At 42.4% G+C, this 23,695-nt stretch overlaps 1 protein-coding gene across 2 annotated transcripts in view; it reads right to left on the bottom strand.

Annotated features, from left to right (window-relative positions):
• Positions 1-23,695, bottom strand: part of ZSWIM5 (zinc finger SWIM-type containing 5) — a 124,521-nt gene that overhangs the window by 55,400 nt on the left and 45,426 nt on the right. The gene's annotated exons all lie outside the window — the stretch shown is intronic.

Raw genomic sequence — 23,695 nt, 5'->3', positions numbered from 1 at the left:
GTAACATTTGCTTCTGGTCCATGGGGTCACGAAGAGTCAGACACGACTAAACGACTAAACAACAACAACAACAACATTTGCTTCATTTTGTGGAACAGGCCTCTTTTTAAATAAGAGTTCCACCTTTCAGCTTCTCTGGCAGCCAGTGCTAGTTATTTTGTGGAGAACTTGATCGCAGGACCAAAACCAGCAGTGGCTTGTTTGTTTGTTTAAAATGTTTATATCTTATCTTTCCAGTATCAAATCCCAAGGCAGCTTTAAAAAGAACAATAATGGCAAACAGCAATACAAAAAAGAGAACAGACAAATTTTGTTAACAGGCAACGTAAATACAACAATTCTACAAAATAATTCAAACATGAAGGCTTCCTACAGAGCAGCTACATTTTTTAAATTATTGATTCAAAACATTTTTAGGTTGCCTTTAAAGACAAAAACTCATCTGAAGCCAGCCTGAAGAAAATCTAAAACCATAAAACCACAAATGCAATAATTCACCACAATTTGAAAACAACAGTTTACAAAAAATTCCAAGGAAACCAGCTAAGCTATGGCTAAAACTAACAGGCAGTTTAAAACACAATACAGCATTTATAATCCAAAAAGCCAGAAGCATTCTTAATCACAATCACCCCTTTTAAAGGCCATTCAGAGCCCCTCTGTAAGACAAAACCTATGGGAGCCATGCCCCTTGGAAGGGAATGCCACACATTAGGTGCCAATGCTAAAAAGACCCTGTGCCTCATATCTGCCCATCTAACTGACTTTATCAGCAGGCTAGCAAGCACAGCCTCTGAGCAAACTCAGGTCACACCCATGCTATCCATTAAAAAAATAATTTAACACATTTGGCTCTGTTCAAAGAATTTTGGGCACTGTAGCTTGTTAAGTTTGCTGGGAATTGTAGCAATGGGATGGGTAAGCTACAGTTTGCAGTGAGTAGCCATGTACTTTAAATGTATGCTGTGGATGTGACATTTAACTAGCTTCCTGAAAAATCAAAAGAAAGGTCTTTACACTGCAGCAGAAGGCCATCAAGAAACAAGGTGAGCCTCCCTAGGCAAAGGATTTTAAAGGCTTGGCACAAGGAGGAAATGTAATTTCTGAAAGGAGAGTTGTCAAGATACAAGCTTGCCTTAAAACAAACACACCCACACACACCCCCCCACCCACCCACCCCAGGGAATCCTTCATCCTCTCCGATCTCATGATCTCATGTATGGACAGAGTCGTCGTGATTACAGTGGCACCTCAGGTTACATACGTTTCAGGTTACAGACGCTTCAGGTTACAGATGCTTCAGGTTACAGACTCCGCTAACCCAGAAATAGTACCTCGGGTTAAGAACTTTGCTTCAGGATGAGAACAGAAATCGTGCTCCGGAGGCGCAGCAGGAGCAGGAGGCCCCATTAGCTAAAGTGGTGTTTCAGGTTAAGAACAGTTTCAGGTTAAGAACGGACCTCCAGAACGAATTAAGTACTGTACTTAACCCAAGGTACCACTGTAGTGCTTTTTGTGTGGCTCAAGTGACAACATTCAGTAGTGCCACGTATGCTCCTGGGCTGAATCCTCATGGCATTGTGTCCTGATGAGGTTTAACCAGACCTCCAGCATCTTCTCTTTAGGTACACAAACATCCATTGTCATGGGGAAATCATGTCTGCTCTTGATTTAAATTCACATTTCTCTCTGCTCAAAATGTATTCATACAATACAAAACAGCAATCTGAGACAGCTGAAAGGATGCATGTTCAGGATTAGAAAGAACCCAAGTTGCCTCTTAACACATTTAAATCACTCTTTTGTGCTTACAGTCAGAATGGTAGAAGTGTGCCTTTCTTCCCAATTCAATACACAGTTCTGTGTAGAGTGGCCATTCTGTTGTATGAGTCATGGGGAAAAATTGCTCCAGACTGAAGTAATTCAGACTGCAGCATGATCTGACACACTATGGCTAGTTCTTTTCTTAAAGAAACTGGTCAACTTTCAAGACAGGAGATAGTCATTAATTCTACTTTAACACACAATGAATTAGCAATGTTATACTGTTCAATCCTTATCCAAAAGTAAAAAAGGAAAGATGATGTTGTATGATACACTCTCAGTAGGAGGATCCTTTCTGGTCAGCAAGTATTAGAAATCACCCCAGAATTGGCCCAACTAAACACCTTCCAAGACAATAATGCCCATTTACACCACAAAAAACTCATAACCCACCTACTATCAGCAGCCAGAAACATCATAACCAGACACTGGAGAGACCTGTCAGGAGTAAGCATGGACCAATGGTACCAAATAGTATGGGAAACAGCCTTACTAGAAAAATTAACCAATAAACTGAAACTGACACGGGGACAAATAGAAGAAGACACCTTCACCCTGGTATGGCTCCCCTTTATCACATACACAGCCCAACAAGACAATGACAAAAATCCACCAACAGCATACAAATCAATATGGCCAACCTGATCCAAAACACCCACTCACACATGAAAAAAAAGATCACCACAGCCAATCACAAACAAACAACCACACCCTACGCCAACCCCAACCTCTCTCACCACCAAAGGAACACAGCAAAGAACCTGCACAAGCGACGCTGACACAAAACTCCACATATATTAAGTAAAATAGAAACATCGTCACCCCACCCCACCCTCACTCACCTTTCCCCTCTCCACATCTTCCCCCCTTTTCTTCCTAATGTCTCAACAAATGAAACTGATCTGTAAAAAATGTTACTTGAAAAAAAAGACATACTTTTGGACATACTTTGGACATACTTTTGTAAAAAAAGACATACTTTGGACATACTTTTGTAAACCAAGAAAATCTTTAATAAAAATAGATTAAAAAACCACCTTGATTTGTAAAGTTTTATGCGGCAGAATGCACAATTTCATATTATAAATGGAAGATGACTCAACGCATCCAAACTATTGAAGTCTATCTGTCACCAGTCTTAAGGCGGAGGTATTATGCAGGCTGCCTCACTAAAATTCAAACTCCTGATTAAAACTGTGCTAGGAAACATTACTATTCCATACACAACTATGCTGCAGCCACCTTCATTTGTTTTTGGTGCAGTGCAAACATCTATAATGATACCATCATCAGGGTGACTATTGCTATAAGGAGAAAAGATGCAGATGTAGAATGAAGAAAAGTGGTACTTGTCCTGCATGAAATCCATAATACAAATCCTCAGGGGGTGGGGGGTGGGAAGCAACGATCAGAAGGGAAAGGAGGGCTATAAAGCTAGGAGGGAGATTTTCTTTTTTGGGGGTCTGAAGTGATAATAAAATACCACCAGAAACTGAACTTGCTTTTCAGATATCCAGTGTTACATAAAACAAACATACATATGTATATATGCATGTGTTTCTATGCATTAGATCACAATCTAATCCACCGAGCAGTGCTGCCTGAGGAAGTCAAAATTTGGTAGAGGAGTTCCTCCACCGAGCTCTGCACCTGCCTAAAGCATACAGAGGGTCCTGGGGCATTATGGGGGTGGGGTGGAGTTGGCCAGCTATGGCTCTACAGAATCTCAGGTCAGACTGTTTCCCAGAACAGGGCTGACATGAGCCCTTCTGCTACACCATCCGGGAGCTGGCACAGTAAAAATTACCAACGTTACCTCACCGCCCAAAACCCCCCCAACAACCCAACACTGAAAACCAGATGAAAACCAAACATGCCTATGAAGTAAACATAAAAATCCCATTTTCTGTCACATAATCAACTACGAAGAGCTAAAACAACCTCCTAAGGACTAAAAGATAAACCAACCACTATCAAAAGTGGAAACTAAGAATATTAATATCACTCTTTAACATATATAAATTTTGAAAGATAATACATTTTAAAAGAGTATTAAACAACATTAGATGTTAAAAGGTATTGGGGAATTTTTGAAAAGTTTGTTGCTGCTGAAAAAATGTTACTAGGTGCTAGGCAAGACTCTCTAAGGAGAGCATTCTGGTGCCAGGGGGCCACTGCAGAACAGCTCCTGTGTCTTGTAGCTGCTTTCCATATTTCAGATTCATAGGGCACTCTAAGAAGGGCCTCTGCTGCTTATCTAAGGGCATAAACAGGAATATATAGAAAGAGAGCTTGCTTCCAGTACCGAGGTCTCTAACCTTATATGGCCTTATAGGTCAAAACCTACACTTCAAATTGGGCCTGGAAATGAATTGAACACCAGTGCAAGAAAGAAAGGACTGTCATGCTGTGTTGACAATGCCCAGTGCTAGTTAAAGCTTTCACCATTATATTCTGCATGGAGTGAAGATTCTGCACCCTCTTCAAAGCTACACAGAATAAGATGCAGTAAAGCAAATAGGAGGTTACCAGAGCATGGGTCACTGAGGTCAGGTTATCTACATCCAGGTAGGCCAATGCCATGGTAGAATTCAGTCACTATGGAGTTGGGGAAAGGAATCCAGAAAGTAAATTTCAGCAAGGCGCTGGAAAAAAACATGAATGTGATGTGCAACAAGGCACCAAAAAGGACAATGTTAGTAAGATTTCAAGAAGCAACATTCACATTTCTGCATAGGAGGTATTTAGCACTATTAAAACTCCATAGAAAACTCCATAAAATAAACCCTATGATCTCTGATGAATGCTGGAAAGGTTGTTTTATTTGTGGTGGGAATGAAGATATTTAAAGGAATTTAGGGGTTTTTTAAAAAAAAATCCCTCTACAATCTCAATTAAATAGATTCAATTAAATAGATTTGGGATACTGTAAGTTCATGTTCTGCTTTTTGTATCTATTGTAATTGTGACATCTTTGAGAATATGCTCTGCCTATATAGATGTTATTATTGTTTTCTTTCTTGTCAACTGTTAAAAATAACTAAGCATTTTTTAAAAAATGATTCTGGAAAAGAAAGGTCAAAACATTTTACCAGAAGTAGCCTATGCCATTGCTTTCTAGGTATCTGCAGTGCATACACATATTCAAACCAAAGTAAATGCGAAGTTCTAAAATTACATTTACTCCCTTTCTCATTCTAGCTATGCTGACCATGCACATCACATTTTCCAGTAGTTTTTCCAGAGGCATAAATCCGTGCAATGTCTATGAACATCTTTCCTGCCCCGTGGAATTACAGCGACAACTCGATATTTACTTTGCACTGTTGAGCAAAGGGTTTAAATTGTGTTGGAAAAGCCATCTGTTTGGATTAATAACTGCTTTGTTTCTGAAGCAACTCTAGCCCTGAAGTAATGGATTTGTTTCAGGCTTAAACACAGAGCCATTTTCCTTGCCATTTCATGGTTGAGTTTGCACATGCCTGCAGAAGCGTCAAGAGCTGGACAAAACAAGTCTGGTTTACAGTTCCAGAAATACAATTTCCAACAGCTCAAGGAGAAAAGCTGAAGCCTACTTTCTAAATAAAGTCTAATGCTCTGAACAAATTTCTAACCCTGAGAGAGACTGACATATTGCAGGCAAATTCAACAAGATTTAGAATTCCAAGTAAGGTGTGATCCAAAAATCCATGACAAACATGATAGGAAGGGACTGCAACTTCACCTTGTCAAATGCTTTTTAAAGGGTGTGCTGGAACCACAGGGAGGAGGTATAAGAGAGAGAAAGAGAGAAAGACTGCATGAGTGGACCTAGCATATGCTCTATGTGCTATACATAAGAAGCCAGATCTCTAGTAGATGCTGACAACCCAGGGCACAAAGCTAAAGAGATGGACCAACAGGAAGCTGATGGAGGCCAGCAGGACTGGGTAGAAGGGACCTCTAACCAATCCAAAGTCCCCAATGTGGCACAAAGCGGGGTTGGTTTGCTCTGCCCATTAATAGCTACATTTCAATTGTACACGGTTTTTAATTCTGTTTTGTAAACTTCTGTACCCTGCCTTATGCGCAAAGCATTATAACAATGTATGAATGAATGAATGGTCAGTTATTTTTCATCACTATATTATTGTAGTCCTAGCAAAAGATTCCAATAATGGATATTCCACAGTGCCCACTCTTAAAAGCTATTCAGTCATTTTCTATGATGGCACAGTTCAAAAAGCATATTACCCAAAAAGCAAAGCCCATTAACTGATTTCACATTTCCATAAACCCATTAAAAATACTGGCTACCTAATATATATGCAGTGGTACCTCGGGTTAAGTACTTAATTTGTTCCGGAGGTCCGTACTTAACCTGAAACTGTTCTTAACCTGAAGCACCACTTTAGCTAATAGGGCCTCCTGCTGCTGCCGCGCCACTGGAGCACGATTTCTGTTCTCAACCTGAAGCACTATTTCTGGGTTAGTGGAGTCTGTAAACTGAAGCGTATGTAACCTGAAGCGTATGTAACCTGAGGTACCACTGTATATGATGATATCCAGCATTAGTCATACTTGGAGTAGACCCATTGAAATTATTGGGCTTAATCTAATGATTGCAAAGGGTCTGTTCCATGTATGACTAACATTGGATATCACCCATAGTGTTCAGGACCCTGGTTTTGGAGAGGGAAAAACTAATACAGTGGTACCTCGGGTTACATACGCTTCAGGTTACATACGCTTCAGGTTACCGACTCCGCTAACCCAGAAATAGTACCTCGGGTTAAGAACTTTGCTTCAGAATAAGAACAGAAATTGTGCTCCGGCGGCGCGGCAGCAGCAGGAGGTCCCATTAGCTAAAGTGGTGCTTCAGGTTAAGAACATTTTCAGGTTAAGAATGGACCTCCGGAACGAATTAAGTATTTAACCCGAGGTACCACTGTACTTTGTTATTCAATGGCCCCCTTGCAGAATTAGACTTGAGGATTTTAGAGTGTATTTACAGCAACATATCACTCATAAATAAGGTCCAATTTGTGATCCGTTCTAATGCACACATATTATTCTTTGTTTGCTCTTGGAAAAACCTCAAAAGCTTAAATTGAGAGTCTCCAGTATTTAGCTGTGCCTTTTCTCCGTAAGAGTGAAGGCCTGTTGTTATAGACACGACTCCACTTGTCCAACGTATTTGCTGTAAGTAACAGAGCTACCATGCTAAAGTCACACTATACAGTTCTGATATAATGGAAATTTGTTCCGTTTGGTGAGCATTTTACTGAATGGTTTTCAAGTTGCTGTTCAACTTGCATTACATTCTTTCTTTAAGGGAACATTTGTAGCCTGCTTAATCAGAAAGTTGTCTAAGCAATGTACATAATAAAACTGTCAATGAAACACAGATAAAATAATTGAATCCTGTGCTGTTGCACAGTATTTTTACCCGCACTTGGCTGCTAGATGTGCAATGCAAATATTGTAGAAGCTTCTCTGTATTGTGGGCTGGCAAGCAGAAAAGGGGAAGGCAGAATTCCAGCTAATTAAATTGCTCATTTGGAGTCATGGTTTAAAGGCAGGAACAGGATGTTGGACATTTGGCAGGTTTTGTCTTACATTCTCTAAGCTACTCATATTTTTGAACTCTTTATCTGAGAGGTTGAACTGGTCAGTCAAGAGCTTTGCGCCTTTGCCTAATACAGATGTCAAGTTCAAACTCATGAGGATCTATGTTCCCATTTGAACTACCCAGCAACATCCCCCCCCCTTCACCCACAAGTGCCTGCCACGTGCCTCATACAATGAACCCTCTGGATTGCCTCAGCAGAGGCTGCCCTGCAGGAATGCTGGCTTGCATTCCAGAGGCACTTTTCAACTATCCCCATGGCTTCAGCAAGGAGAGGCATTTCAGAAGGAGAGCCAGACCAAGGCATTCAGCCAAATCCCAGAATTACGGCACATAATTTAGGGGGAACGGGGTAGCTGGCTTTGCAACCTGAGCATTCAAGAGCAAAGAAATTACTGTCTTTATGCCACTAGAGAGATCACCCTTTGAGGAGGATGTAACCTCTTAATACCTCTCCATTAGATGTTCTGGCTTTGTTCTGCGTACCAAGTTGGAATGCTCCAGCAAACAAAACAGCACTTGTTACGTGGAAGCCAAGCAACCTAAATTCCTGCAATGCAGGCCACCTTTATAAACAGAATAACAAGATAGCTTGCACTAGAATCCATGAGAACAACAAAGTGCACAACACTGAGTGGGGCAGGTGAGTGAAAGCATTGTTAGTCCTGTTTAAAAAACCGACTGATTTTCACAATAAGGTTCTGCTGCTTCCAGAGTCTAACCAACCACTGCATGGCTCCTCACACACCACTTGATCCATCACAACAGCTCCGATGCAGCAAGATGACAAAAGGTTAAGAAATACACATCCCTTTTAGTCTGTATCAACAATTGCGAGTTTGCCACTACTGCTATAAGATGAACCATCCCAGACAGGATATATCTGATGCAATATGAGGTAATATAGTACAGTACTGACACTTCTCTTGACACAGTCACAACACTAGGGAGCAGCTCACTTATCCTCAGTGATGATTGTATGAGACTGCAACCCCCACCACCACCACAGTATTTTGGTTAAGGCTGCCATACAGCTGGATTTTCCCGGACATTACTGGGATCTCAAAGGTGGAATTGACATCTGGGGGAAATCGGAGTCCTGAAATATGGCAATCCTAATGTTGGTTAGCTGCACATCATGGAATCAATCAGTGGATTTCAGCTGGTCCAGGCACCATTTGATGTGAGACAACCTGGTGTCAGTGCCACTCTTGGTACCGTGAGTGCACCCATGCACACCTAACATAAAGCAGGTCCTTTCTCTTCATGCAAATATGAACTACAGCTATAATAATCCCCAGATTGGTAAACATGTGGCTGAATATTGTGTGGCAGCGGGTGGCTGTGGTTAATTAGTTCAGAATCTCTCTCTCTCTCTCTCTCTCTCTCACACACACACACACACACACACACACAGGTCTCTTGAGGCATGCTTGTACAGCTAGCGAATACAAGTGACACCAAAATGACTTGGAGAGTGCACCATTTTAAGTGAATCTGGGACCAATTTTGGACGCTGGACCAATCTGCCTCTGATTTATTAAAAGCTTTTGTACTTCCAGCCTATCGGGAGAGGCGGAAAGAATCTCCTTGGTGCAAAGTCACTTCATAAATTTTATTGGAACTAAGCTCTGCAAGTCTGGAAGCTCTCTTGCCATTTCCTTTAAGGTCTTCAGCTCTGTTAAACGTTAACTGTAAAAAATAATCATATACTTCACATGACAAAGACACTAACAATCTGAGTCCAATAATTCACAGGGTAATGAAGGGAGTGGCCTTGTGGATTTTCATACTTCTAAAGCCCCTCCGGCATTAGAACAAAGACACCCATTTCCTCTCTGAAAGTTTCAAAGCCGAGATCTCTAGCTTTCTACAGCAGACCACATCAATACATTCTAATGCTGCATCTCTCATGGCACACAGTTGGCTTCAGAGTAGCACATAAAAAACATGCTATAGATGAGATACACAGGATGAGGTCCGCAGGCCTTGGAGAGATCTAACGCAAATGAGGCTAAATAGTGCTTAGTGAAAAACATAACATACAGCAAACAAAACTGGCTCTACTTTTTGGCACTCAGGGTGCAACCAGATGTGACATTGAGAGATCTGTGACCAGATTTCCTATTGCTGTTTTATGTAAGCTTAAAAGCAGCTGCAGGTCTCCCTGACTCTGGTCAAGACTGTGGTTTTGTGGGAGATGGGGTTCAACTCTTTCCTCTCTGTGATTCTAAATTCATAATCTGTCAATAATGTTGGACCCCGTGCACACAATACCATAGCTGACATACTGTAGGTCAGAGGGAGATATTTAGACTACCAACTGGTCAGTGTCCTTGGGATCATTGTCAGTTATTGCAACTCCAGGATGCAGAAAGGACATCTGCAGGAGAGAGGCTGACCACCCATTCTCATGACAATTGCCAGAGGTAGGTTAGGGAAATGTGACCGGTTCAGTCACACTGACCGATGAGCCTCGGGGGCACACAGGAGATGCCACAACTATGCTTTAGAATGGAGTACAAGAAGCAGGCGGACAGAATTTTGGTTTTGCATAGGATGCCACCGAAATTTGAGACCCCAAGGCCCACCACTGCACTTGCACATCCTCAACACCTCTTTCAATACTAATGAATTCTCCTAGAGTGGTTTGATGTTGGGGATTGGGGGTACTGTATAACAGTGATTCCACTGCTACTAGAGAATAATAGTGAATAGTGTCCTGCTTTACACCATGACATTTGTGCTGTGTGTTCCCACAGGGTTCTATTTTGTCCCCAGTGCTGCTTAACACCTATATGAAACTGCTGGGAGGTGCAATCTGGAAATATTATTATATTGATTTAGTATATTTATTTTAGTATATTGATATCCCACCTTCCATCCATCACAGAACTCATGACAGTGTACATCTGGTTCCTAAGCAGTCTCCCATTCAGGCACCGACAAGACCCCAACCTGTTTAGCATTTGTAATGTGGCTACATCATATGCCCTCGGGGCTAACTAATAAGCACCATTATTAGTAGCAGAGCAAATAACAGAATGGTATTTGCATAATGCACAGAAACATAAGGAACATGGCGGGGGGGGGGAGTTGTATTCACCTGGTTACATGTGGATCTTTCATAATGGATGGAGCTTCAGTATAAAATTTTATTAAAACTCTCAGTTGCTTCCCCTTCTTTTCAAAGGCAAAGAGAATAATTTGTCAGCAAAATGCAGCCATGTAGTACCATTACATGGCCTTCAACCAACAGCAGTTACTTTAGCAATGACCTACAAATTTCTAAGTGATTTTTTTTAATTAAACATACCAAATGGGATAGTGGAAGGAAAATGAACAACCACCACCACCACCACCTACAGAGAAAAACTGTGGGAGAAGATGCTGAAAAGAGCTACGGGCATTGCCAGAATGGAGAATGACTTTGCATTCATTAAGTTAACCGCTTAGGAGAGCAAGAAAAGGAGCAATCTTTTATCAGTACCAGGTGAGAAACTCTGTCTCTTTCCAAGACATGTTGTTGGAAGTATTTGCTGAGGTGAAATCATGAGCCAAGAAACCTATTGCGAAAGATTTATCTGAAGAGAAACCAGAGATTGAATTGAAACCTATTACATAGTGATTCTCTGCATGCTATTGCTTACTATGGCCTGAACACAGGCAGCTAAATATTGAGAAGCTGGGGTTCAACAAATGCCACACAGAAATCAGAGAGTACAATTTTCCCTTCTATATTATGTGCTGACTATCTGTAATAGTGGACTGGTTCCTGCTGTTGCCTTGGTATGGAGTTCAGCACCAATCTTAATTTGTTATATTGTGTTTTATAGTTTTAATAAAATTGTATATGCATAACTGCAGTGAGGCTATGAGGAAGGGTGATATAGAAATGAATGAATTAATATATGAATGAGGTCCTGCCTACAGAACTAAAATCTAGGTATTGTGCCATATTCAATAGGATGGCAATCCCAAGCAGTACAACAAAAAAATATGTATTTAAAAGAGTCAGGAATAAGGGCTCCAAATCAGAATGCTAAATATGAAAAACTATTCAAGTTGCAACTCACTCTCAACACCAAGGGTAATATCTGAGTCTCCCCATGACAGTGCCCTTCAATGCACAGATGACTGGAGCCCATCAGCAGGCAAAAGTGAGAATGGCTGAGTCATGCTGCAAAACTGTCCATGGAGGAAAAGATCACTCTGTTCTCCATGGGCAGTTGGTTGCATTTCCATGGAGTGCAGTGAAATAAGAAGCATTGGATGTGGGTGGGGGAAGATGCAATGGTAAGGTGTGTTCTCTTACATGTTCCAGGTTTTCTAAATTTACAATCATGCTTTTAAGCCAATTCTCAGAGCATACACAAACAAAAGTGAAATAATAAACAATAAAACAAATACTCAGAAGTAACATGAAGTCCATAGAACAGAAACCACAATCATATAAATTATCTGAGAATATAGAACACATTTGGCCCGGTGCCTGAATATGAGTAAGATAGGCAGCAATAATGCAGCCCTAGTGAGAGCATTCCACGATCAGTGCAGACCCTCCAACTGTCCCTATTTTCCATGGACAGTCCCGGATTTACAAAACCTATCCCAGTTTCTGATTTGATCTCAGAATATCCCGTTTCCCAAGAGAAATGTTGGAGCATATGGAGTTATCTGACCCCAGAGCCATCTCAAGGCAGCCCTGTATAGGGAAGTTTTTTAATGTTTAATGTTTTATCGTTTTTATATATGTTGGAAACCACCCTTCGTCCAAAGATCACAGGGTGGTTTACAGTAAAACAAAACAAAACAAAAAACCCACGACACATTTTAAAGACCATAGATTGTTTAAACAGCAAAGGCCTGGGTGAAGAATCATGTTTTTGTCTGACTCCACTCATTTACCATGTTGACATTGCCTTGGTACTTTTTAAAATCTGTGATATAGATTATAGTGAAATGTCAGGCAAGAAGGAAGGATTGGGTTATAGTGTTGGCATCGCAAGAGGTAGATAGAACTGTAATGGGAAAGCATATGGGAGGGGGTGCAGAGTTAAATACCGCATTCAGAGACTCCACATATACCAATCAGATAAAGAAAGTACACCTAAACAGAAGTAATATAGAGTACACATTTCTTTTCCTCTGGGATAACCAGTCTTAAATATCCATTTTTAAAGGAGTTATCAGACTGCCAATGAACCAAATATTACCTTACAAGAAAAAGGAGGCCGACAGAGCAATCCTGTACATTGGGGATAACCAATGTAGTGCCCTCCAGATGTTGTGGGTCACAACCCCCATCATCCCTGACCACTGGCTGGGGTTGATGGGAGTTGCAGTCCACAACATCTAGAAGCACCACATTGGCTACCCCTGCTGTACATGCTTACTCAAGTCCCATTGTGTACCTTGGATTAAGTGTATGCAGGATTGCTGCCTAAAATGACAAATCTACACATACCTAAGTAAGCATCAATGAGCATATTGACACTTACTTCTGAGTAAACACAGCAGGGGGTATGCTGTTAAGAGCTGTAGTTGTGGAGCATTTCAGTAATGCTTCTCCCAGCTGGTGCCGAATCTCTGCAAGCGGGAGTCAAAGCTCTGAAACAATTTTACATCACAGTCTTCTGACAAAACATGGCTAGAAGAAGCAAAAGCACTGAGCCACTGGGGACAATTCAAAAGCAAGGTGATATACTTTGTTAAAGCAACCATCTGCTATTATGGATAAGCAAAGAAGATTCCTGTCATTATCTTGGCAGAGAAGGGTTTGAATGTGGTTATCTGCAAAAGGTTCTGAAACCAAAGGTGGTGTTTGACAGGAGTTTCTATGGATCACGAGTGACAATGTGCTGTTGAGGTCATATCCTTCTAGGGGCTTCCTATAGGCCTCTGACTGAACCCTGCTGGACCAGATGAGCCTGTGATCTGATTCAGTATGGCTCTTCTTATGTTCTTATGAGGCACAGTACAGGGAATCCATGCTCTGCACGGGTGCTTGCCTTTTCTTTCAAATTTCCTGGTTCCTATCGCCTTGTACCCTTATAAGTTCACCCCATATTATACCCTCTCATGTCAATGTTTTCCTTCACATTTAACAATAACAACAACAAACATTTTATTTGTACCCCTCCCTCCCCGGACGGAGCCGGGCTCAGGGCGGCTAACATCATAAAACTAACACAGTATACAAAGAACATAAAAACAGGCAATCAATTAATTAAAATACAGTGGTGCCCCGCAAGACGAACGCCTCGCAAGACGGAAAACCCGCTAGACGAAAGGGTTTTCCGTTTTGGAGGCACTTCGCAAGACGAATTTCCCTATGGGCTTGCTTCGCAAGACGACAGCCCATAGGGAAATCTCCGGGACAGTGGGGAAGCGCAGCTCGTCTTCCCCGCTGTCCTCGGACCTCCTCCGAAGCCTGGCGGCGGGGCGGGGACACCTCCTCCCGCCGCCGGGCTTCGGAAGGATGCCCCGATGCCGGGCGGCGAGGCGGGAACGCCTCCCCCCGCCGCCCGGCATCGGAACGATGTCCCGAAGCCGAGCGGCGGGGCGGGAAAGTCTCCCCCCGCCGCCCGGCATCGGAACGATGTCCCGAAGCCGGGCGGCGGGGCGGGAAAGTCTCCCCCCGCCGCCCGGCATCGGAACGATGTCCCGAAGCCGGGCGGCGGGGCGGGAACGCCTCCCCCCGCCGCCCGGCTTCGGGGCGGGAAAGCCTCCCCCCGCCGCCCGGCTTCGGGGCGGGAAAGCCTCCCCCCGCCGCCCGGCTTCGGGGCGGGAAAGCCTCCCCCGCCGCCCGGCTTCGGGGCATCGTCCCGATGCCGGGCGGCGGGGCAGGAACGCCTCCCCCCGCCGCCCGGCTTCGGGGCATCGTCCCGATGCCGGGCGGCGGGGCGAGAAAGCCTCCCCCCGCCACCTGGCATCAGAACGATGTCCCGAAGCCGGGCGGCGGGGCCGCGAAGCCTGGGCGCGCTGGCAACTCTCCGCAAGGAGCGCTCCCGCTGCTTGCGGAGAGGTCCGCGAAGCCTGTCCTGGACCTCTTCTGAAGGCAGGCGGGGCGCAAAAGTCTTTGTCCCCCCTGCTTGCCTTCCCAGGGGCTTTTAAATCGCCCGGACAGCGGAGAAGTCCTCCGCTGTCCCGGGCGATTTTAAAATGCCGCCCGCCAGAAGAGGTCGGGGGAAGGCGGTTTCCATAGGAACGCATTAATTGATTTTCAATGCATTCCTATGGAAAACCGTGCATCGCAAGACGAAAAACTCGCAAGACGAAGAGACTTGCGGAACGAATTAATTTCGTCTTGCGAGGCACCACTGTACATCTTAAAATTAGTTCAGAGCAAATTAAAATCTGGACAAATGGCAGACCACAGGTAAAATTGAGAGTGGTTAATATTTCCAGGGCCAACTGTTACCACTGGTCTTATAGTTTCACAAACTATTCAGAATTCTATTAGAACCAAAAATGTTGCTGTTAAGATAAAACACACACACACACACAAACACTTTTTTCTACCCAGAAAAAAGCTGCAGGACGCAAATGAAGCTCCTGACGCAAATGAAGACTCAGGTACTTAGTGAGGAAGAAGTGTCTATCTTCTTCTTCAGACTTAAGAAGAGTTCACATGCTAAAAAGCTTCTGCATGGAATTCACTTTCCAGGCAGAAATTTGTGCAGATCACTATTTGCCTATGCAGAGATTTGCACACATGTAGGCTAAACGACTAAACAACAACAACAACAACAGGCTCGTCATACCTAATTACAGACATGTTGGATTTGCACAATTTCCTACAGAAACTACTTCTGAAGAATTTTGTGGTATGTGAAGTGGCTCCTGGTCTCATCGAGTGTTCTTCAACACTAAGTGCTTTGCAGATGACTGCATTTTGAATGAAATTCCGTTCCAAAAAGGCAGCACAGTGTGCCACCATAAGAACAAGGTCCATGCATGCATCTTTAATAGGTATGCCAAAGGGACTGTTAATAAACTGGCAATTGCTTACATATAATAGTTGAGACTTGGTTATTAGACATACTGTATAGGAAAAAGTTGAGAAATGTGGTGCAGGTGGGTGTCCCCCCACCCCTGCACTCTCGTCCCATCAGGTATGTGTTACTTTGTCCATCCCCCAAACTCTATAAAACAAAGTCCTTTGTATCCTGTGATGTCCCACCTCCTTTTCATCCATTTCAAAACCTCTGGGGGCGGGGAGGGATTCTGATGATGAGAGTTAAGACAGAGAAGAGAAAGCCTACAAGGACTTCAAGGCTTAATTTAACTGTCACTGGGATGAAGCATTATATAGACTGCAGCTCAATAGCAGAATTCTGAATCCATATGTTTTATATACAGCAAGCCACTTCGCAGCTGCATAGAAACATGCTCTGATTTAAATACCTCTCGGAGCAATATCTATGCACAAACTAAGTGCATTCTGTTCAGTAACTGGTCTTGTGTTCAGCGAGGCATTTTTGGCCAGGGAAAGGTGGATGAGGAACACCAACAGTTATACAAAAGCAAAGCTCATTGTCTCTGAAAAGAACCCAGTGATTAGCTGGACATTCTTTCAACTGCAATGTCATCCTGTGCCTTTTAGAATGGTGTGGTTGCAAACTGACCTAATGGTCACAAATAGTCTCTTCTAACTATGCACAAATAGTTTTCATTTCCATCCTTTTGCTGCAGGAAGACTGATTAATACATGGGCTTTGTGTATTACAAAATCCCATGCATGGTATTAGGCCCAAAACTCAACAGGCTGAGAATCTGAGCTTGTTTTCCTGCAAGTTTCTAGCCCTTTGTGGTTGTAAAAAAGATAGACCTGAAAGCACCTGGGGAAGGTCTTATGGGATCTCAGCAGTTAAGAGCAGAGGCTGAGCACCATTTCCAATGTTCAGGGTGTAAAGCTCCAATGTCCTCCCCCTTTTGTGACGGGCAGAAACAGAATAAATTGTGCAAAATAAGCTAATATATCCACAATGTATAAATTTGTTTATAAATTACGGACTGCAGATTTCAGCTTTTCTTGGTGCAGAGTATAGGATACCTTGGCACAAATATTTTAATCTGTGTCAATAACCACCATTGGTTATCATTAATAAACAGAAAGTAAGGCATAATTAGTGAAGGGTTTAACAATATTTATTCTAGCCACCTTCTCAATAGCTCCTGAGTGATTAATCATAGCTATCCTCCATTTTACAAAGGGGAAACTGATGCTGACCAGCCTATGGCGAAGGGACAGGATGATGCCTTCCCAGTTTCATGCACAAAAGCCTCCTAGACCTGCAACTGAACCTTACTTCACCACTGGTGATGGGGCAGCATCCTCTCCTGCACTTGAAGACAGCAGGGTAGCTTAGGGGCCACAAGGAAGGTTGTATGCCATACATAGCTCTGCCCTGAAACACCTTGCTGCACACCCCACCTTCAAGCATCCATGTGGAGACACCTGTTGGTGGGGAAACAAAAGTGGGGAAACAAAGATGGAGGTGCAGAGAGAAGAGAAGATGAGCAATGGGGGGGGGAGGAGGAGGAAGCATGAACAGAGATGTTGAGAGGGAGCCTGCATGCTACAGACAGAAAATGAAAGTTAAAGGTTTATTTATTTATTTTAAGAAAAGCACCATTATGTTCAAATGGCAACAAAAATGCTTTCCCATGTTCAATAGGGTAAAAGCAGCTCTTGAACTGATAAAAACCTTTAAGTGGCCCTCAGAGCGATTTGAGGATGTACTTTCTGCTAAATAGAAAAGAACTAAATCCCTTTGAGAATTCCTCCCCACAGGAGGCGTTATTGTTACAACAAGGAGGTTAAGCACATCATCACAAAGCCCTGTCTAAGGTGCAGGAGCAGATCTACAAACTGGACTTAGGAGTACCTAAGTGTAAGCAATCTGCAGCACACGCTCTCAATATACTTTCCTTCCATTAGAATCAATGTTTCCTTCCTTCAGGAGCTTATGGGGTATAATTAAATAATTTAATTCGTACCAGGAAATGAGAGGGCGAGAGATGGAGAATCCTTGTGGCTCACATGAAAACCCTCCTGGAGCCCAAAGAGGACTTCACTGAGGGCAGAGAAGAGAGTGGAGGTGCAGCGGTGTTTTGTTTAGGCTGGTCAGCCTCCCCACCTAACAGTTGATGTGTGCTGTGGTGCAGCAGCCACTTTTCTTTGCGTCCTCTAGCCTCCGGCTGGCCCCAGAGCTTCAACTTCAGTTGTGGATATTTTTGCCATGGTCTTTTTTATCTGGATTGGAGAGAAAGCTGCAGAAAGCTGCATTTAAAGGGTGTTTAGAGGGTGCTCTCCACTTACCCGATTTTCACTTATGTGTGCCAGAATGTAACCCCCATGTAAGTGGGGAATTGCCTGTATATTTGATTCAATTAGTTTCACCTAGAGTTGTGCAAAGAAGATTCCAACCCCCACTCCCAATTCTCCTTAAATTCCAACCAAAAAGTATGGGGGATCCTGCCTGCATCTCTCCCCTTGCCCTCTGATCTTAGGTTTTACAAAAGTTCATTTTCATGCTTAGGAGCCAGAATTAAAAACCCTTTAAAGAAAACTAATGCTTCAAAAATGCCATACATGGTCAGTGGTGAAGCTATACAAATATGAGTTTTTCACAAACCACTTACAAAATGTTTCCAGGTGTTGGCCTCTCCCATGATGGCAGCTGACAACTTGGTCGCTGACCACAAGAGGAAAAGGAGAACTTGTGAATTTAAATGTAAGTTACAGATGTCATATAAACTTCCATATGCAATTAGTGCAAAAAAAAAAACCTCTAAAAGATTCCAAAAAAAAATCTATGCCAGTTAAGACTTTTGCAATATCTTTTATACACATAGATGGCTACAAATCTGCATTACTCAGCAGAGGCACTTTCCAGTTATTGATGTAAGAAATCAGAAGGCAAGGGCCCACAGCACTAATACTTCTAACCTATGATAGGCCTACTGATAAATCTTGGCTTCCCTCTCATGGCCTCTCCCCTCTGTTGCATCTCCAGGAGAAAATTGGTTGCATATGTAATCTACTGCCTTTCAGCACCACTCTGCCTGCAAACCTAATTTAGTACAGTGGTAAAAACCTTATAATGCAAGCAAGCATCAATTTTTTGGCTTACATAATCTATTGGATCAATGTCTGAAACTAATTGCTCTCATGGAAAAACTGCTAGCCTTGCAAGACAACCCAAGCTACCATCTCACCACCTTTCACTTCCTAGAACCATTAATCACACTCAGATGATTTATAGGTTATTGGGATTTTCTGATTAATTTCCCACATCTCCAGATCTGTCTGCCTCAGGTAGATACAGAGGGCAATATGAAACCACTGAACAAGTATTAGGTGCCTGTTCCAAATCTGAATGTTGTCAAAGTGGGGCAGAGGGAGGAGATACTTATTCTAGTCTTGCTCCATAAAGTTTCTTCCCTATTAGCATTCCAATGGTTTTAATCAGCTCCCAACATTTTATCTGTAACACAAGATAACAATGATTTGAGGATGTTTGTTACATCAAACAACTTGGAACCCAAATACTGCAAACCCAGAAGTAAGTGTTCTGGTTTGCAAACTTTTTTTGGAAGTCGAACATGCTCCGTTTTGAGTGTCACACTTCCATTTTGAGTGTTACACTGAGGTCTGTCTGTTTTTGCTATTTATTATGCGTTTTTGTTTTGCTACTCTTTTTTGTTTTGTTTTTGTGACTGTGTGGAACCCAGTTCAGCTACTGATTGATTGATTGATTGATTGATTTTGTGACTGCAGTACATTGTTTACTGCTTTCATTTTATGGATCAATGGTCTCGTTAGATAGTAAAATTCATGTTAAATTGCTCTTTTAGGGGTTGTTTTTAAAAGTCTGTAACGGATTAATCCATTTTGCATTACTTTCTATGGGAAAACACACCTTGGTTTTGGAACGCTTTGGTTTTGGAACGGACTTCCGGAATGGATTAAGTTTGAGAACCAAGGTACCACTGTAAGTCTCACCCTCATTAACAAACATTCAAACTGCAAATACCATCAAGCATTATATTTTGCCCTGTTAACATGGATTCAGAAGGAAAGCCAACCCCAAGTCACTGACCAGAAACACAAAACAAAATAGGACCAAGTCTCTCTTCTCTTAAAGCCTAAGATTTTCCAATGGAGACTGTTGGTCAGGTGCTATAACTGAGGTTAACTAGTAAGAAACACATAGCCAATGTGATGCCCTCCATATATTGTGGACCACAATTCCCATCATCCCTGACGAGGGCTGGGGCTGATGTGAATTGTAGTCCAAAACATCTGGGGGGCACCAGGTTGGCTAGCCCTTGTAGTAAGGCACTCATGGTAAAGCACTAATCAGAAAGCTGTACCTCCTGATCGCGTACAGCATAATTTGAAGTCACTTATTCCAGGTTAATAATTAATGTTACTTTCAAATAGACCGAAAAGTATGAACTACTAATACACAACCAAGTGTGGCCTTATGAACTCGCTCTCTGTACATCACAGAGACACACACAAGTGGTTCTATCATTAAAGTGTGGGGTACTCTGTTAAAACCACAAAAATTCAATTCAGGATGTGGAGAGTCTACTTGTCCTCTCCCTCCCCACATTCTCCACCTATCAACCTTTCTGTGCCATCCCAAACTTGCCCACCCAAATTGAAGCATAACAAGAAAGCAGCAGGCAGCTAGATACTCACTATTACTTAGATACTCAGTATTACTTTGAACATGCAGAGGAAGAGGATTAAGTGACAGAATGGTTGCATGGCGTATCAGTTGTAAGCAAGCTCACTATGTACGTGCCTCAATTCTTTTAACCCAATGGTTTTTGGAGCTTAGGAAATTTTATGTGTGTGTGACTCCCCACCCTACCCATATGTTGTATTGTGCTTTCAGCAGCAAAGCCTTGGACACTGATTGGATATGGTGGTGTGAACATAGCAATTGGTCTGAGAGCAATGCTGTTAAATTTGCATGGAAGACAGAGGCAAGAAAGAAAGGGAAGGAGAGAAACAACATAATATTAGAAGCTGTATGTTCGAAGAGACTTCTAGGAAGTACTGGGAAGAGGCAGAGTAGCTCAAGGAGACAAAATACACAATGGGCTAAAAGAAGGAATCTGGGGAAAGTTTGGGTACTAGACAAATGGAGCTGAAAAAATAGAGGCACTGGGCAGAGGCCAAATTTCACATTGGGCCTGGTAGCAGGCTCAACACTATTTGCACAAGATGGGCAAACTGAGAAAGCTGGAAGGCTAAGGGCTGAGAGACAAGGAGGCAATGGGTCATGAGGCCGTTTGAACTAGAATTTAGACAAATATTCCCTTCCTTTGCCTCAAAAGGGCAAGTTTTGTCAGTTACGGCTACCACTGTTGCTGCACCACTGTGACCTGATAACACTAAGAAGGCATAAAGGAGCTGAATTTGACATACTGATTTGAAATTAACAATTCCTTTGCTACAGGCTTCATGCACATGTATGTAAGCAGAACTAAAAAACCTTCACAATTATGTACTTACGCAAATTAAAACAAATTGCAATCATTGTTTTTCAGGAACTGTTTTCAGTAGCGGCCAATACAGCATTCACAACAGTGTGTCCGCACAACTTGACCTCACTTGAAGTATAAATGAATCCGACACATGTCTGCTCAAAAGCCAGTCCATTGAGTTCAACGTCACTTAAGCCCAAGAAACTGAATGTAGGATTGCAGTCTAAGAGAGTGGTTTTCAATACCAATACAGTAACAACAAAAAGACTCATTGAAAGAGATGGCATTGTGCAGAATTGGGGAGGGGGAAAATACAGAACAGGACTTCTGTTTACCCTGGCTGAAAACCTTTTCTTTTCTCAATCTTCCTCAGCCTGTACTTTCCTTGTTCGGAACAAATGGAGTAGGTGGCCTGAGGTTATGTCTAGTATAGTCTGCAAATTCTTTTAAAATGAAGGCAGGAAATCTCAAGACAGGCGGATTTTGCCTGAACTCAGATTTCACTCAGCATGGTCCAGAACTCATAAGGCTCTATAACAGAAAAGTTGTCTTAAGCGGAATCCTAGAACTTGCTGCACCAGCAAATAAGTGTTAGGAAGAAGCATACAGAGTTCTGCGTCAAAAGCATTAGGTTACTCCAACACTGCAGGGATGTTAACTCTGGTGTTTTAAGGTAATATGTCAGCACAATTTTTTAGGAGAGGAATGAGAGATTTGCCATTTCTAACTCTTAGTTTCCAACTTCATATTTTAAAAAAAATTAAAATGTGAGATGTTCACTTTTGGAAAACCACACTATTGATGCATTTTAGAAGCGACAGCAGGCTTAGAATATGTTTTCTATACATCCATCACATATGCATCAGGTTGGGCAATTAGATATATTTAAGCATATGGCACCCTAATTCAGTCCAGCAGGGAAATAGATTTTGTTAATCTTATTAAGTTTGAGCCATGCTGCTGTTGTTATTTGTATGAGGGTCTTTCTGGCCTTATTTTCCAACCCCATGGGCATAATATACCACGTGGTGTCACCATTTAAACAAATGTATGATAAGAGATTAAAGAACAGACTACCAACTTTTTTGGGCTCATGAGCTGATTAGCAAACGGAACAAAGTGTTGTGGGCCTCTCTCTCTCTCTCTCTCCCCTCCCTGCAGCCTATTCTACGGGTTACAACAGAATGCTTCCTTCAAGTCTACTTTAATTGAAGGAGAGGTGGCCTCGCATGCACCAGGGAAGGCTTCTGTGGGCACATATGCAACCCTGGGCACTTTGCTGGCAACCCCCGGAATAGTTTTCCCAGCAGCAAATATTGTTTTATTAATGATGTGCTATCCTGTGACAATGTTTTCCTCGTTCTTGCTGACTAATTTCCTTAAATTTTAAGGCTTAAACCAGTGGTTTTCAACAATTGTGCCGCAGCATGCTGGGGTGCATTGAATGATGGTCAGGGTGCCATGGGCAACACTGTCCCTCTTCTGTCCCTCTTTCCTTCTCTCCCTCCTCTGAGGCCCTCTCCCGTCTCTGTCTCCCAAAGGTTTGTACAGCTGTTTGTTGAAGGCAAGGGGTGACATAACTGGGCTCCTGAGCCCCACAGGGGTGCCATGGAAAGAATGTAGTTGGTCAAGGGAGCCGTGGACCCAAAAAGGTTGAAAATCTCTGGCTTAAACTAGTGGGAAGCTTTATCTAGCATTCATTTCATACAAAGGAAGTTTATTTAATCATTTTGCTGTAAAATGGGAAGCTCTATTCACTATTTACTCGAGTAGCAAATAAAGAATAGAACCTCATCACTCAGAAGGGGGAGGCTAAGGACTCTTCCACCACTGGGTGATAGAAGCAACAAGCATTTCCCCATCATACCAAGAAGTAGAAGAGGATATTGCAGTTCCTGCCCAGCTGGCTCAACATTAAGCTATTGAAACAGTAAGCCATCATGGTTTGATGATGGGAGCTATAGTCCAAAACATCTAGAGGGTACCAGTTTGGGGAAAGCTGGTTTACACTGACGAGAAATAGCTCTTTTTCACTGACGAGAAATAGCTCTTTCCCAGTCTTATGCCTCAATTGTAGGGGGTTGAACTAGATGACTCTCAGGATCCCTTCAAGCTCTTTAAATCTATGGTTCTATCTGGAAATATCAGGGATAAACCTGAGCCCTTCTGCATGCAAAGCAAATGCTGTACCACTGAGCTATGGCTCTTCCTCGAGGCCAAGTGGGAACTCTGTATGAAAACCAGCTCTGGCATTAGACCTATCGAGATGAGAAGCTCCTAGTCCTCAAAACCATTAAACTTTTGTTTTAAATCACAAAATTGACAATCTGAAACAGTACCTTTTTATGCTTCCAACCCATAAATTCAGCTGGGAAGAAAACACATCACAGGCATTTTGCAAAATCTGAATGACAGGAAAGGGATGAACCTTCTCAGAAAGGTCCAAGTAGAAGAATGTTTTTTTACAGGAATGGCCACAGTGTTCAGTTACTGCTACAAAAAAATGACAACACAGTATTGCAACCAAAGCAGAAAACAGTATAAGGACTTACAGTATTGTAATCCATAAACTAGTAGTAAAAAGAAATCTGAAAACAGGACTGAAAATCCAATGTGTTTGATAGCTTTTATGTATGTTTAAAATTATGTATACTGCAAAACATTATCTTCAGCATTCCACAATGATCACTGCAGTATTCAGCAACAATGGCAGAGACTTTTACCTAGGTTGAAACAAACGTCTTCTGTTAC

Source organism: Podarcis erhardii (assembly GCF_964252035.2).
Source record: "Podarcis erhardii genome assembly, chromosome: 6".
Lineage (NCBI taxonomy): Eukaryota > Metazoa > Chordata > Lepidosauria > Squamata > Lacertidae > Podarcis > Podarcis erhardii.
This window is presented reverse-complemented; position numbering and strand designations above follow the sequence as displayed.